The 14,205-nt window shown below is 59.3% G+C and overlaps 1 long non-coding RNA gene across 1 annotated transcript; it reads left to right on the top strand.

Annotated features, from left to right (window-relative positions):
* Positions 1–10,426: 10,426 nt before the first annotated feature.
* On the top strand, positions 10,427–14,199 carry LOC108314657. The gene is made up of 4 exons (XR_005202649.1): positions 10,427–10,463; positions 10,643–10,756; positions 11,684–11,878; positions 12,773–14,199. It is a non-coding gene; the product is annotated as an uncharacterized LOC108314657 (long non-coding RNA).
* The last annotated feature ends 6 nt before the right edge of the window (positions 14,200–14,205 follow it).

The following is a 14,205-nucleotide window of genomic DNA, read 5'->3' as shown; positions in this document are numbered from 1 at the left end:
GCTCGGTAAAGACAGGCTGGGCACACTGGGCACTAGTAAAGACAGGCTGGGCACACTAGGCACTCAGTAAAGACAGGCTGGGCATGCTGGGCACTAGTAAAGACAGGCTGGGCACACTGGGCACTCAGTAAAGACAGGCTGGAACTTGCAAAAGAATCTGTTTCCTGCAGCCTTCAAGGATAAATCCCAGACTCCCCAGCTGTGCCCACAATGCCCTCCATCGGCAGTTCTCATCCTTGCGCTTGAACCTTCTAGAAGCTTTAAAATACCAGGGCCCAGGACCACTCCTCAGAGATTCTGATTTAACAGGCAGGGGCAGGGCTCTGTGGTTGCTGTTTTTTAATTCAGATTGATTGGCGTTGATTCAAGTGTGCTTCCAGGGATTCCCAACACAAACAGGAACACTGGTCCTGCCCATCCCTTGGGCCCGTGCCCTCTTCCCACTCCACGCAGAATGAACAGCTGCGCTCCAGCAAATCAACCGCCAACACCCAGGCCTCAACACCTGTTCCTCTGCCAGGAGCATATGGCCCCTACTCAGACTTGGCTGAATCCTTTTCAGCCTTCAGGGCTCAGCTTAAATGTCACCTCCTCCAGGAAGCCTTCCCTGCACACACCTGTTTCTCACCCTGCCACAGGTTCTCAGCAGACCCCATCCTGACCTCAGCACAGCACTCAATGCCCTGCACAGCCCTAGCTGGACCTCTTTACCGGCTCCTCAACCTCTCATCGTCCCCCAGCACTTTGAGGTCAGGGGATGCCTGATTCACAGCAGGTGCCCAGAGCGCCTGGTGCTCCCACAGTGCCCGGCCCAGGGTAGGCACAAATTGTTCAGCTAGTGGGTGGAGCATGCATATGTTTCTCCGGGGCAGCCATAGATGAGGGTAGGGCTCACACAGGGATGGGAGGCAGGACTGCAGTTCGTCCCTGGCCCTGTACTGCCGGGGTACAGCGTTGTCTGAAAGTGATGATCTGTGATTCTTCCTGACCCTCACATGTTATCCTCCAAGGGATAGAACCCCAAGGCGTTTTGGGGCCCTAGCATCATATACTAAATTTAAAACCAGACCCCAAGACAAAGTCATGCTCCTGTTACCAGCTCCACAGCAGACTCCCACCAACAGATCACAAGACATTTCCCAGAATCCAGACGCAGCCTTAGAACCCTTCTTAACACTGCGTGAGACAGAGGAATGAGACACCATGTATACAATGCCAATCGCCTGTGACCTCTGAAGAACCGTCCTGTCGTTCTGACAGATGGGGAAACTGAGTGGAGGTCGCCCAGTGAGGAGGGCTCCTTCTACAACTGACCCCAACAATGTCCTACCTGGGGCTGTGTGAAGACAGCAGGCAAGTCCTGCAATGCTATTCTCCAAAGACAAACGCGTCACCCCTCTTCCGTGTGCCCACTAGAACAGGGACCTGAGGGGGAAGAGGGCCCTGAATTCTGGACACAGGGTCTTCCCAGGCAAGAGAACGTGCCGAGCAGTGACACGTCTTCCAAAGACACTCACAGCAGAGTTAACGTCACAAGGGTGAGATCCTGAGACTGCAGACCCTGGCTCCTCCAGCTGCACCTCGCCCCTCCTGCTTCCGGGGAGGCTGAGCTGTGAAGACCTTCGCCTTCACTTCCTCATTCCCCGGTTGTCTCCAACTGCCTCTGGGTTTAGGAGGGGCACGTCTGGAAAGCTCACTCCTCCGACTTGAGAAGAGCCTGGCTCCTTTCCAGCTGCTGCCAAGGAGAGGGTGCCTGTACCAGCCCCAACCAGGCTGCCTCCTCTGGCACCTTCCAGAAGGTCCCCCCTTCCAATCAGTCCTGACCAGGTGTTGCAAGAGCCTGTGCCTGGGGAGGAGGGGCGGCCAGGCTCCCCTGAGGAGCAGGGAACCGCGTGGGCGCAGATAGCCAGGAAGCATGGGAAACACATGTGCACGTGGCCCTGATGAGCGGGCGACGACAGACGCTCTCTGCAGACCTCAGATGTCCCTGCAGAGAAGAAAGGTGGCTGCAACAGCAACACCTGTTCTGGGCTCGGAAGCCACCCTCGGGGGGCCTGGCCGGGGCGTCCCCACCGTGAGAGGCTGGAGAATGATTAGGTAAACAGCTGCATGCGCCATTAACCAGAATGCTCTCCGGACACAGTTCTGGAAGCAGGAAGGGCGGCCCGCCCGCCAACTGGCTTGCAGGGAGAGCCAATCCATCATGCGGCAGATCCATCCTTGATGCGAGCTCTCCCAGCAACAGAAGGAAGGTGCCGGCTAAGACCTCAACAGATGGGCCACGCTGGGGTGGCAAAGGCACAGGGCGCCACTGCTCAGTGAGGAAAAACTCGGGGGTGCAGCCGAGGCAGCCCCGTGGGGGCATCTCAGGACCTCTGCTCCACGAAAGCTAACTCCTGCCCCTGAGATGTTCTAGAGGCTGGGGAGAGGAGGGGTGGGCACACAGGGGAAATTAAGAGCCACCGCCCCACCTCCAGGGCATGGCCACCTCCACAACTGGAGACCCACAGGGGACAGAGACAGGATTTAGGGAGGCGAAGGTGTGAGGATCACTTGAGACCAGCCATGGCCACAAAGACTCTACGAAACATCAAAAAATTAGCCAGGGATGACGCAGCACACCCATGGTCCCAGCTACTCAGAAGCCTGGGGTGGGAGGATCGCTGGAGCCCTGGACGTGGAGGCTGCAGCGAGCAGATACCGCGCTGCTGCACTCCAGCCTGGGCAACAGAGAGACTCTCTCAAAACAAGACAAAGAAACCAACAAACGGCAAGGCCAGACCAGGCAGGGGCTGGAGCAGACTCAAGGGCTGGACTCAGGCCCAATGCTGCTCCTGGGGTTACTAGCTGAGTGACCCTGGACAAGCTGCTTAACCTCTCTGGACTTATTTCCTGATCTAGGCAAAGGGGACAGTGGCACCTCCTGAAAGTGGGCTGTGGCGAGGCTTCAGTGAGTGTAAATACAAGGGAGGTGTGCACGCCTCCTGGAGTGCACGCTCAGAGCACTTCATAAAGGCATCGCCCGTACCATCACGTCCCCAAATGCCACCCCCAGCATCCTGGCCAGCCCTATTTCTAGCTCCAAAGGGAGGGACAACCGTTCCCCACCCCAGCAGAAAGGCAGAGGCAGCACTTCAGGGAGGGAAAGGGGGGGCCGATGCATCTGCACCCCACTGCAAGCCCGGCGCCCCCACCCAGGCTGGCTCTCCAGGTTCCATGACAAACTTCCAGAGGGAAGAACTTCTCAGATGCAGCCACTGAGGCTGACGCAGGGCCAGTCTTACCCAGGATCACACAGCCAACTCCCAGCAGCATGAAGATTCAAAGCAGGCCTGTCTTAAGGCAACCCCGGGGTCCTTCCAGGGTTTCCTGCCTCGGGCAGCGGTGCCCGGCCAGAAAAGCAGGATTCAGCCCTCCCCTGCCCATCCCAGACACAGCCCTGGAGAAGCAGGAGGCACGAGGCAGATGCCTGCAGAGTACGTTGCTCTGTGGGGAGCTGGGGCCCTGCTGGAGGGAAAGGGCAAGTCCTATCCACGGGGGAGGGGACAGGGGACACCCCTCTCCTCTTCTTTCTTTGTTATTTTCTTCTCTTTATTTTTTTCATGTCTCCTCTTGTTGTGTTTTAGGGCTGACTCACGAATGAATGAGCACATCACAGGGGACAACGGAGAAGTCACAGGAAGCAGCACAGATCATGGTTCTGGGACGTGCCATGTCCCCCACTGAGTGGCTTCCCCACAGCACTGCCCTACTCACCCCACCCAAATTCTCAAACCACCTCCCCCCAAAAACAGATAGGAAGACGCCCATGAGGATCAAGATCTCAGGGCTGGCATTAGGGCACCAGCTTGGGGACAACCCCTCCACCCTCTCACTTTCCCCAGGGGCCTTGCAGGTTTCTCCCTGGGCAGCCCCTGCCCAGAGCCCCAGCTCATTCCCAGCTCCTGCAAGTGCCACCTTCGCGGCCCATGCCCACCCTGGCACTGGCTCCCAATTTTAATCTGTTCTGCTTCTTCCCAGCACTTAGCTCTGCTGGAAGTGGCTCCTCCCCTCCACTCCCCGTGTGTGTCCCCCTCCCCCATGACACTGGCGGCTCTGAGCTTGCCACCAGATCCCCAGCATCTGGAACCACGCCTGGCTCAGAGTCTGTGCTCCATAAATATTTGTTGAATGAATGGGAAGGAGGGGGAGGAGGACGGAAGGCCAGAAAGCTGCATTTCCGGCATTCTCCCGGCTGTCAGTCGTGCCTCCCTGGGAGCTGGGAGCTGAGGCTTCTCCTTTCCCTCCATCCAGGGGAGCCTGAGACCTTCAGAGCTGCCCACTCTGTGGGCAGACCTACCCGGCAGCCTCGCCACCCACCTGGATTGCTGGCACCGCTGGGCCCTAAGCGGATCTCTTCCCTGTCCGTTCCACTTTCTTTCAAGAAACTGTTATTGCTCCCCTGAGCCTTCAGCTTGAAATCCAACCTCCTATTCCTGATTTCAAGGCCTGGAGTTCACTCCAACCTTGCTTCCTCTCATCCCTGGCACCTTCTCCCCAAGGAGGCTGAGCAGCTCACCCCGCTTCCGGGCCCGCTTGCCTGCCTCATTCCAACAAATCCTACGTCCTTTCTGAGGCTTGAAGCAAGGGAGTCAGTGGAAGAGGGCCTAGGAGCAGAAGCAGGTTCAAACCCCACCTCAGCAACCCACTGGCTGTGTGCCGTCTGACTGCTCAGGGTCTTGGTGGACTCACTATAAAATGAGATGAGAAGGCCTCAAGGGCCATATAAGGGGCGACTAGGGAACAGAGCAGGCGTCCATATGCATGAAACCTTGTTAAACCCATGCTGACCCCTTCTGGGCAGACACCGGCCTGCGTTCCCGTCCACTCCCCCCTCCCAGCTTCCTGGGAAACTGTGGCTTCTTGCTTCCTGGAGTTCTTATCGGTCAAGGCCAATGGGCAGCACCCCATCAACTCCTGACATGTGAGCAAATCCACACGAGAAAAGGCACCCGAATTTGGACGTTCTGTACAAAACCCTGTGTTTGAGCCCTTGCCGAGAGTTCCGACTGCCCTGTGACACACCACTGCCATATGTAAAATTGGTCCCTAGCCTGCAAGCCAGCATCTTGCACACAGAACCAACTACATCCAAGAATTTGCTCCTATGCATCAGGGCGGGGGGCGTGAGGGTCCCACTACAGGACAAGCACCTGACCGTGTGTGGGACTTAAATTTCCCCCAGTCCATTTAACTCCCGCCATGTCCCTACAAGGCAGCCAGGATGTTTCCATTTCTCAACCAACGAAACTGACATTCCACCAGGACGGGAAACGAACTCACAGGTGCTTAACTAGCAAGAGAAAGGGCGGAATTTTGAAGCCCGCCTCAGATACCTGCTGGGTGAGTGTCGTCTGACCTCCCTGAGTCTCGGTGGACTCATCTGTAAATGAGATGAGAAGGCTTTGCAGCGCCACAGTAAGTAGCAAACAAACTGGGGCCAGTCTTGCTCCTAAACTTGGTCTCTTCTGCCAGTTTCCGCCTTTTCAGGAACTGCAGCCCTTCTGCTTCCCCTCGGCTGCGCCGCTACACGCCGCAGAGGAGAGCTGCAGCATCGTGACGGGAGACGGTGCACTCGCGCAATTAAAGTGAGAGGCCATCCCACCAAAGCCACAGAGACAGCTTGAAAGTCCAGAGCTGTCATCGGTAGAAACGGAGATCTGAGCAGAGCGTGAAGGCGGGGGCTGTGTACTGGGGGAGGATGGGCCAAGCGTTAGCAGAGCCCACTTGCCAGATGCAGCCACTGTGAGTGAACATGTCCCCCGGATATCCCACCTACGTGCCCCCACACATGCAGGTGGAAGGCAGGATCAGGAAGCTTTCAAGGGGTGGAATGACCCTTTTGAACAGGACAGCGCCAACTTTCCCATCCATAAGTCCCTCTGCCCGCCCTTGGCCAGCAGCTGCCGCTACAGGCATTTGATTAAAGCAAGCAGCACTGACTTCCTTTGGCAGAAATGACGACCCATGCCCCAGTAGCCAGGTTGGTGACCGCCACTCACAGACGCGTACATCTATCTCCCCAGACGCACCGGGGGCAGTTCCTGCTTGGGCCCTTGCAAAGCCAGATCCCAAATTAACTGAGCCCCACCTGGCTCCTCGCCGGCGGGCAGCGGGAAGGCAGGCGCCTTATAAACAGAGAGAACACCAGGCCTCCCGTCAGCCTCCTGCACAGCTGACTTGCAGAGAAGAAAGACACTCTCCCCGCTGGATGAAGTCTGTTTAGGCCACTGTCCCTCGAATTCCACACCCCCATGTCTGGAACCCTGTTTCCCTCAGCCGTAAAGCAAGCAGAGTCTCAAAGTAACAGTGGGAATTTGGGTGGAAAACTCTGGAAAAGCCGCACGGGAGCAAGAATGGAGAGAAACTTCCACCTCTGATGTGTTTCAAACCGGGTGAGCGCAGACCTCTCTGTGACCCGCACGGCTGGACTAATTACCAATGTTATCAGGCGGATGACAGACATGCCCCGAACTTCCTCTGTGTGACAGATCCCACTGCACACACACCCAAGTTCAGGCCCGTGCCTGCTGTTCTCAGCAGTGCCCTATTCTTCCCTGAGACCACTCCTGACCGGCACTGCTCTGACCGCTGACCCATGCCTCCAAGGTCAGCCAAGCCAACGTACCCACCAAGTACCAGCCCAGTGACTCAGGGAGGGTACCCCCCCAGAACACGCCTCACAGAACCAGTGAAAACTCCTCCTTCCGAGTTTTTCTGAGGAACAGAAAACATCTCTCCCTTCTCTGCATGGATTTTGGAGATTAAAACTGCTGCTTACCTTCGATGCTGCTGCCACTGGGGAGCTCCAGTTCATGGGTCCCTGGCGGGTGAGCCCTTGGCCCGCACACACCAGGGTCCCACACTCCACGCAAGCGCCGATGATCAGTTGCTGTCCATCATCCACCAGCAGGCTGTGGCTTGCTCGAAGGGTGTATAGGAACAGGGGCAGCCGAGCCACCCGCACAGACTTCAGCCCCAGACACCGTTTCTTCTCCTGCTGGCAAAAGAAGCACACGAATGTCTCCACGTGGTACTGCCGGGACCAGGCGCTGACAGCGTGATGGGCACTGCGGGCCTCGTGCTGCAGCCACTGGGCCAGCAGGTCATGGTAGCAGAGCACACAGGTGGCCACCAGCCCGGTGGAGTCCACAGGCCTGGCACGAGGGGCGGGTGGATACACGGTGAGGAAGGGGAAGAAGGGCTCCTTCTCGCCCAAGCGGCTGGCGGGGTTCACGTTGAGCTGGAACTCCTTCCCGGGGCCCAGCTCAGCCCCACAGATGTAGCAGATGGACACAGGGCCGCCCTGGGCTGATGCGGGCAGCTCGGAGAGGGCAGGGTCGGAGGCGGAGAAGGCCTGGTGGTACCTGCCCAGGAAGCCCTGCACGGAGGTGATGAGCTCCTCCCTCTGGCAGGCCCGGTACAGAGCCCAGACGTCCTCCAGGACGCTGAAGCACTTGGGGCAGCTGCGGACCTCGCAGCGCTTGTTGGGGCCCTGGGCGTTGGGCGGGCAGGGCAGGAGGCTGAGGAAAGGGAAATGCATGGCGCTCCTAGCGTTGCCGTTGAGGATCCTGGAGGGCACCGCCCGGGCATCCGGGGTACAGTCCTCCCCGCAGAGGTAGCAGGCCTCTCGCAGGGCCCCAGGGGGCAGGCCCTCTTCCCTGGGGAGTCTCCTGCCCTTGGAGGCCATGCCGGGGGCGTGGCTGTCCAGGGGCACCACGTAGAGTCGCTGCAGGACTGGCACGTTGGCCAGCTCGAAGCTCTGCCACTGCTGCGTGAGGGAAGAGAAGCAGCTGGCGCACACGAGGGTGCTGCCGCCCTCGCTGATGGGCTGTGCCCCCGGGGGCGGGCTGTGCAGCCACAGGAAGGGGAAGAACGGGGCCTGCGCCAGCTTCTCCTGCTTCTGCACGTGGACCTGGTGGTGCGAGGCCGGGGACAGTGGAGACCCGCAGATGTAGCAGCAAAGGCCCTCTGGCGGTGCCACCCGGCTGTCCGGGAGGGCCCGGGGGCCGCGGCCACTGTTCTCCTTCTCTTTGGGGTTGCAGGAGCCTGGGAAAGGCGACTCCTTGTGATCCTCTTCCCCACTGGTGATGTTGATGTCACTGTCCTCGGACGTGCAGAAGCCCCGATGGGTGTCCCCCAGAGGCCTGCTCTCCAGGGGCTTGGTGGCCCTGCCGGAGGGGGGCCCTTTCATACCGTCTGCAGGGGGCTCTTGGACAGGAGGGCCCTGCCAAGGATCCTGAATGCCCCTCAGGACGCTGGCCCGGGCCTCGGGAACCCAGTGCCTCCCAACCCCCTTCCGCCGGCGCCTAACCCCGGCCTTGGGCTCCCCATCCGCGTGGACCTTCGTAGGGAGCCCCTCCTCCTCCGCGCGCCCCTGCACCGGGGCCTCTGCGCCCGGTCCCGGAGGGGGTCCCGGAGCCGGCCTCCACTCCTGGCCGCGCCCCCCGCGAGGCCCTGGCCCCGGGGGGCCCCGCGGCGCTGGCGCCCTGTCCTGGGGGGGGCTGGAGGCGTCGCGAGCGGGCGGGTCGGACTCGGAAAGGGGGTCGGTGTCCGACAGCTCCGACAGGTCGGAGTCTCGCGTCCCCTCGGCTGCCCCGCGGAGCCGGGGGCCGTCACCGTCGTCGTCGTCGTCACCCGCGGCGCTGCCCAGCGCGTAGGCGACGTTCCACTCGCGGGGGGCCCCGGCGCCACCGCGGCGGCCGCCCGCGCCCGCGTCGCACTGGTGGGGCCGCTTGAGCCAGTACATGCGCTTGTCCACGGGCGTGCGGGCGCGCTCGAAGGCGGCCCACTGCTCGCCCAGGAAGCAGCGGCACACGGCACACACCAGCACGCAGCCGTCCGCCGGGGACAGCTCGCGCGCGCCGGGCGCCGGCTCCTGCTGCTGCAGGAACGGGAAGAAGGGCTGCGCCGGGGCCCCCGCGCCCGCCGCCGGCTGCTTCACCTGCAGCTTCAGCTCCTTGCCGCGCCCGATGCCGCCGCCGCAGATGAAGCAGGAGAGTGGCGCGCCGCCCGCCGCCCGCTCGCCCACGGCTGCCATGAGCCGCTGCTTGCGGGAGACCGGGGCCGGCCGCCCGCTCATGGCCGCGCCGCGCCGCCCGCCCGGGCCCCCGCGCGCCCCGGGCCGCCCTCAGCGCCCGCCCGCACCGCCGCCGCCGCGCCCAACTTGGAGCATGTGTGCGCGCCGCAAAGTTTGGCGGCGGGCGGCCGGCGCGGGCGCGGGTGCACGGCCGCTCGCAGCGGCGCCCCCCGGGGCCTGCCGAGCCCCCGGCGGCGGCGCGGGCCGAGGCGGCGCCGCGGCGAGCGCGCCCTGAACGCGGCGGCGGCGGCGGAGGGGCCCAGGCGGCTGGAGCGGCAGCCGCATGTGCGAGCTCCGGCGCCTGCCAAGGCGTGGGGTCATTTAATTGGGGAGGAGGGGGCGGGGCGGCGGCGGGCGGGAGGGGCGGGGAGGGGCGGAGGGCGGGCGCGCGGCGGGCGGGGGAATCCCTCCCCGCGCGCTCCCTCCCCCGCCCTCCTCCTCCCCGCCTCCCTCCCGCCCGCCGCCGCCTCCCCCCGCGTCCCAAACTGCGCACAATAGCGGCCGGCTCCTCTATCTATTTTGTGTCCAGCCGGAGCGGCGCGCGATGATTCATTGCCCCAATTAGGGGCTCTCTCCAGCGCGCCAGGCTCGAGCCGTCTGAAGGGTCTCCTGGGGGACCCGCCGAAACCCATCAGCAGCTAGAGCTGGTCTTTAAGTAAAGGTCAAGCAGGACGCAGGAGGAGCCAGGTAAGGACGCTGCGGGCGCCCTTGGAGACGGAGGAACCCCCCCCTACCCCCCCGGTCCCCCCCCCCCGCCCCAGGGCCGCGATAAGGGCAGCCCCAGTCCAGATGCAGGCACCCTGCGGGGTTCGCTCAGGGTGGTCCGGCCCTCTCTAAAGGGCGAACCAAGCGAGAAAGCCCTTTTCAGTCCCTAACAGGCCTGGGTTGGGGACACCATTCAGGGCCCCATGTTCTAATTTTGGAGAGAGCGAAGAGGAGTCGTCCCAGTCTCCTTGGACCCACTAGTGAATGCAGCATCCAGCAGACAGTCCGGGGCCTGCTCTGCCCCCTCCCCACCACTGCCAGGGGTCACTGGGTCACCAGCAGAGGTAGAAAAGGTCCTGTGTGTCCCAAGTCCAGTGACTCAACCTCTCTGGGCCCTGATTTCATTCTCTTCAACGGGAGCTGCAGCAGGGGATTAACTGTTTCCGTGTCTTTGTTGTACATGTGTAGAGATACGTTGTATTTATTTAATAGGCAGGCTGTTGTAAATGCTTCATATACGTCACTCAATTGCTCCTCCCAGTAACTATAGGTTAAGTGTGGTGACCAGCCTCGTTTCACAGACAGCAAAGAAGTGGCATTGACTGTCGTCGGGCTCCAGGCCCTGCTCTTGACCACCGGGGTGAGTAGCTGTGCGAGGCAAATGTCTGGTCCATGTCACCAGTCTGCTGATGGAGACTGTCCATTGCAGGGCAAGGCCAGGATCCCTGAGTCCTCCCACATGATCTGGCTCAGGCCCTGGTCCAGTCCAGGCATCACCAGACCTCTCATTTCCCATCTGTGAAATGGCACCCCTTCCAGCTTCAAAATTCTACGAGTTTCTGACTTCTGGGCAGTTTACAGCTTCCTCACACCATTCTGAGCCTGGGGACAAAGGTGCCCGGTGGTCCCCTCCACCCACTGGGACGCTGAAATGTAAGTAAAACCGCGCTTCCTCTTGGCAAGGAAGAGGGCTATGCGTTATAAATAAACGCAAGAAGAAGGCCGCAGCGCAGCGCCGCTCTCTGGAATCCCTGGGGGATATTCCAGGGCTCAAGGTCCAAGGGTTAACAGGAAATCTTCATTGCCAGAGATGAGGGACTTTGGGCCGTCAGCCTGGCCCAGAGGAATGCTATGTCAGCAAAACTGTCCCGAAGGAATGTTGGGGGTGGGGCAGGGGGCTTCTTGGCGCCTGGCATTTTTAATACCTGGACAGAGGAGGGGGGCTGATTAGGAAAAGTTCAAAGGGCAATGCCTGTTGAATTGCATCCTTGCAGAGTTAGAGAGACTGTCAGGTCCCACACAGACCAAGAGGCTGCTGGTTAGACACTGCCCGGCCTGGGACATCAGGTCTGCTGATGAGTTAAATGTGGGTTCCCCAGGGCTGCACAGGTGCTGTCCTTACCGCTGCTTCAAATGCGTTTCGGGCTCATCTTTGTGGCCGCGGCCCCAGTGTCACCCTCAGGCCTCCCTTTCTTCTCTAGAGCGGGTGCTGTGCCGCACTTCCCCATCCCAGCTCCCCTGCACAGGAGTGTGCCATTGATTTTATTGATTTTTTTCTGTCCACTGCTCCTGTCTGCCCCTTCCCCACCCCCAGAATCCTGGGTGCTCCCTCCCGAGGGCAGGATCCAGGTCTGTCTTGTGCACCGGAGATCTGGGGCCTGGCTCAGTGCCTGAGTCCCACACACCTGGGTCTCAGTCCTGTTTCTTCCCTTGCCAGCTGTGTGAGCCTTGGGCGGACTTCTTACCACACGACCTCTCGGTTTTCTGCTCTGCACAATGGGAGTTGTTAAATAAATGAGGATTTGAGCACAGGGATGCGGTAAGTGACCGTGCATGGGAGTTGCCCATTCTTTTTTCCAGTGGTTAAGGAGGTTCTCCGGCTACCTGTCTGCACTGCCATGTGCTATGGAGGGCCACTGTGATGAGGTCACACACAGAGTCTGAGGGAAGAGGACCATGGGGTCAGCCAGACCAAAAGAGAGAGAGGTAGGGCTTGCTTGGCTGACCTGGGATCCTCCAGGAGGTATTCTGAGTATGCACCATACTTACGCAGGGGTAAGTGTGTACATGTGTGAATGTGCATGATTCTGCGTTTGTTAGAGTGTATACGTGTGTGTACATGTGCGTAGTTATATATGTATGTGCAACCTATGTGCGAGCATGTGCGTGTGCATTTGTGTGTGCATGAGTTCACCTGTGTGCTTCTGGGTGTGTGCCTGTGTGTGCATGTCAAGTGGGCCAGGAGTAGGGGTGGGGGCATCCAGCTGGGTGTCTGTCTTCCCTTCAATGACCCAGTGACTCAGGAAAATCCCCTGGAACACATCTTGGGAGCCAGGAAGCAGAGTGAACACAGATCAGAGGAGAAGGCGGGTGATGATGGCCACTCCTCTGGGTGGATGACACGGGGGCAGGGCCGCAGCCACAGCTTGACACACCAGATTGACATCACACCTCTGCCATTTACTAGCTGTGTGGCTTTTGGCTTGCTCCTTTACCTCTCTAAGTCTCAGTTTCCCCATCTGTCAGGTGTGCAGGGAGAGTGAACTGAGCCAATCCCGGTAAAGCACTTTGTGCCGGGATGCAGAATAGCAGTGTTGTAAACACTCGAAGCTTGTGTAAACATTAAACATCCAGCATGCCCGTTCAGTGTAAAGCACATGCCAGGACCTTTGCTTTGCAGGTGCCAACTCAACGAATCTTTCCCAGAAGCCCATGAGGTAGATTCTGAGGTACCCGCAAGTTTAGGGGTGAGGAGACTAGGGCACAGGAGAGGGAAGTCACAGGCTGAGGGTCACACAGCGTGGTGGAGCTGGGACTGGCTCCCGGGCTACATGCCTCTGAAACCCCCTGCTTTGCTAGCTAGCGAGATTCACTTTGCTTTCAGTCCTGAGATGCCGGGACAGGAACAGCCTAGACTCTGATCTCCCCTCTGCTCACATGTGCCCCCAGTTTCACACCAAAGGAAACAAGACCTCACATGTGCCTGTCTGGATACAAAACAGGCCAAGTTTGTGCCAGGAGATGAGAAGAAGTGCCAGGGTGCATTGGCATGAACTTCACACGCCAAAGTAGACTTGAAGTCCCTGTTTCTAATGGAAATGGGCAAAAGGCTCAAACAGGACTAAGCTGTCCAAACATCCCTGCCAAGAGCTGCTGACACCACAGCCCTACCATCCCCAGCAGAGCCATCTCTTGGCTTCCCTCTAAGCCCTACACCCCACCCTGCAGCTGGAGAGAGGGTGCCAGGCTCCCTCCAGACCACACACTGCACAGCCCAGCTCTCCATCCTTCAATCATAGGACTTGAAAAGCATTGGCAGATGCTCACAGACAGACTCTGCATTGGGAGCAGGTAAAAAATGCCCACCTGGATTCTGCAGGAGACAGGAGGCTGTCAGCAGGGAGCACCTGGACGCATCTCAGATTTGCAGCTACCTGTAGGTTCGTCTTAGCCCAGAAACCGCAGGAATCTGCCCTCATCCCACCCACGAGAGCTCATTTCCAGCCTCCAAACTTGACCGCACGTTGTTTTGTGTCTCTGTCTCTGTGCCTGCCTGTCCCACTGGGGCAGAACCTGAGCTGGCTTGCCTGGCCCTACCCAGTTTCACACAGCTGTGGACATGGTTGGGGACCAATCAGTGCTTGAACCAGGGACACTGCTAGACTCTATCCAAAACCTCACTCACTGTGCCTTCCAATTCCAGAGTCACTCAGCTGCCCGGCCCAGCTTCTACTGCGCCATCTTTTATTCCTCCTGAGTGCCATCAATCAAGATTAAACTCTGCCATGTGCCCCTGGCTTTTCCCAGCCCTGCAACCCGGCTTCCCTTCTCACTGGGGCCTTTTGCCCTTTTCCCCGTCCTTCTAAACTGCGCCTGCGCCTCTGGCATCCCTCCCAGGACCCACTTACCTTCTTAGGCTGGTCCATCCTCCTCTTTTCAGAGGCGACGTGTGCTGTGCTTGGCCTCTGGCTCACTGGGGATCAGAAAAACAAAATATATCATCTGACTGCCCTATTTTTTCTTTTTTCTTTTTAAATTCTTTTTGCTTAAGAATGAAGCAAGCCCTTCCCTGCTATTCTCAGGAAGAGCTTCAAACATGGCAGGCCACTGGCAAAAATATATCCTCCTTCTCAGAGAGAAAGAATGCAACTGTTGACAACAACAAAAAATCACTGGGATTTGTGGAGGCCTTGGGCTTACGAGCCCGTTCACCTCCGTGCACTCACGTGACACAGCGGCACGTGGAGGCGTCACATCCATTTTAGAGAGAGGGAAACTGAGGCTCCAAAAGGCAGGGATTTCCCCAAGGGCACCACTCTTGGAGTTAGGATAAGCTGCTGGCTTCGGGGATGATGAAATTTCGTTGCATTTTGTATGCATTT

Source organism: Cebus imitator, unplaced genomic scaffold, assembly GCF_001604975.1.
Source record: "Cebus imitator isolate Cc_AM_T3 unplaced genomic scaffold, Cebus_imitator-1.0 Scaffold159, whole genome shotgun sequence".
NCBI lineage: Eukaryota > Metazoa > Chordata > Mammalia > Primates > Cebidae > Cebus > Cebus imitator.
Note: the sequence above shows the minus strand (reverse complement) of the source record. Positions and strands in the feature narration are given on the sequence as shown.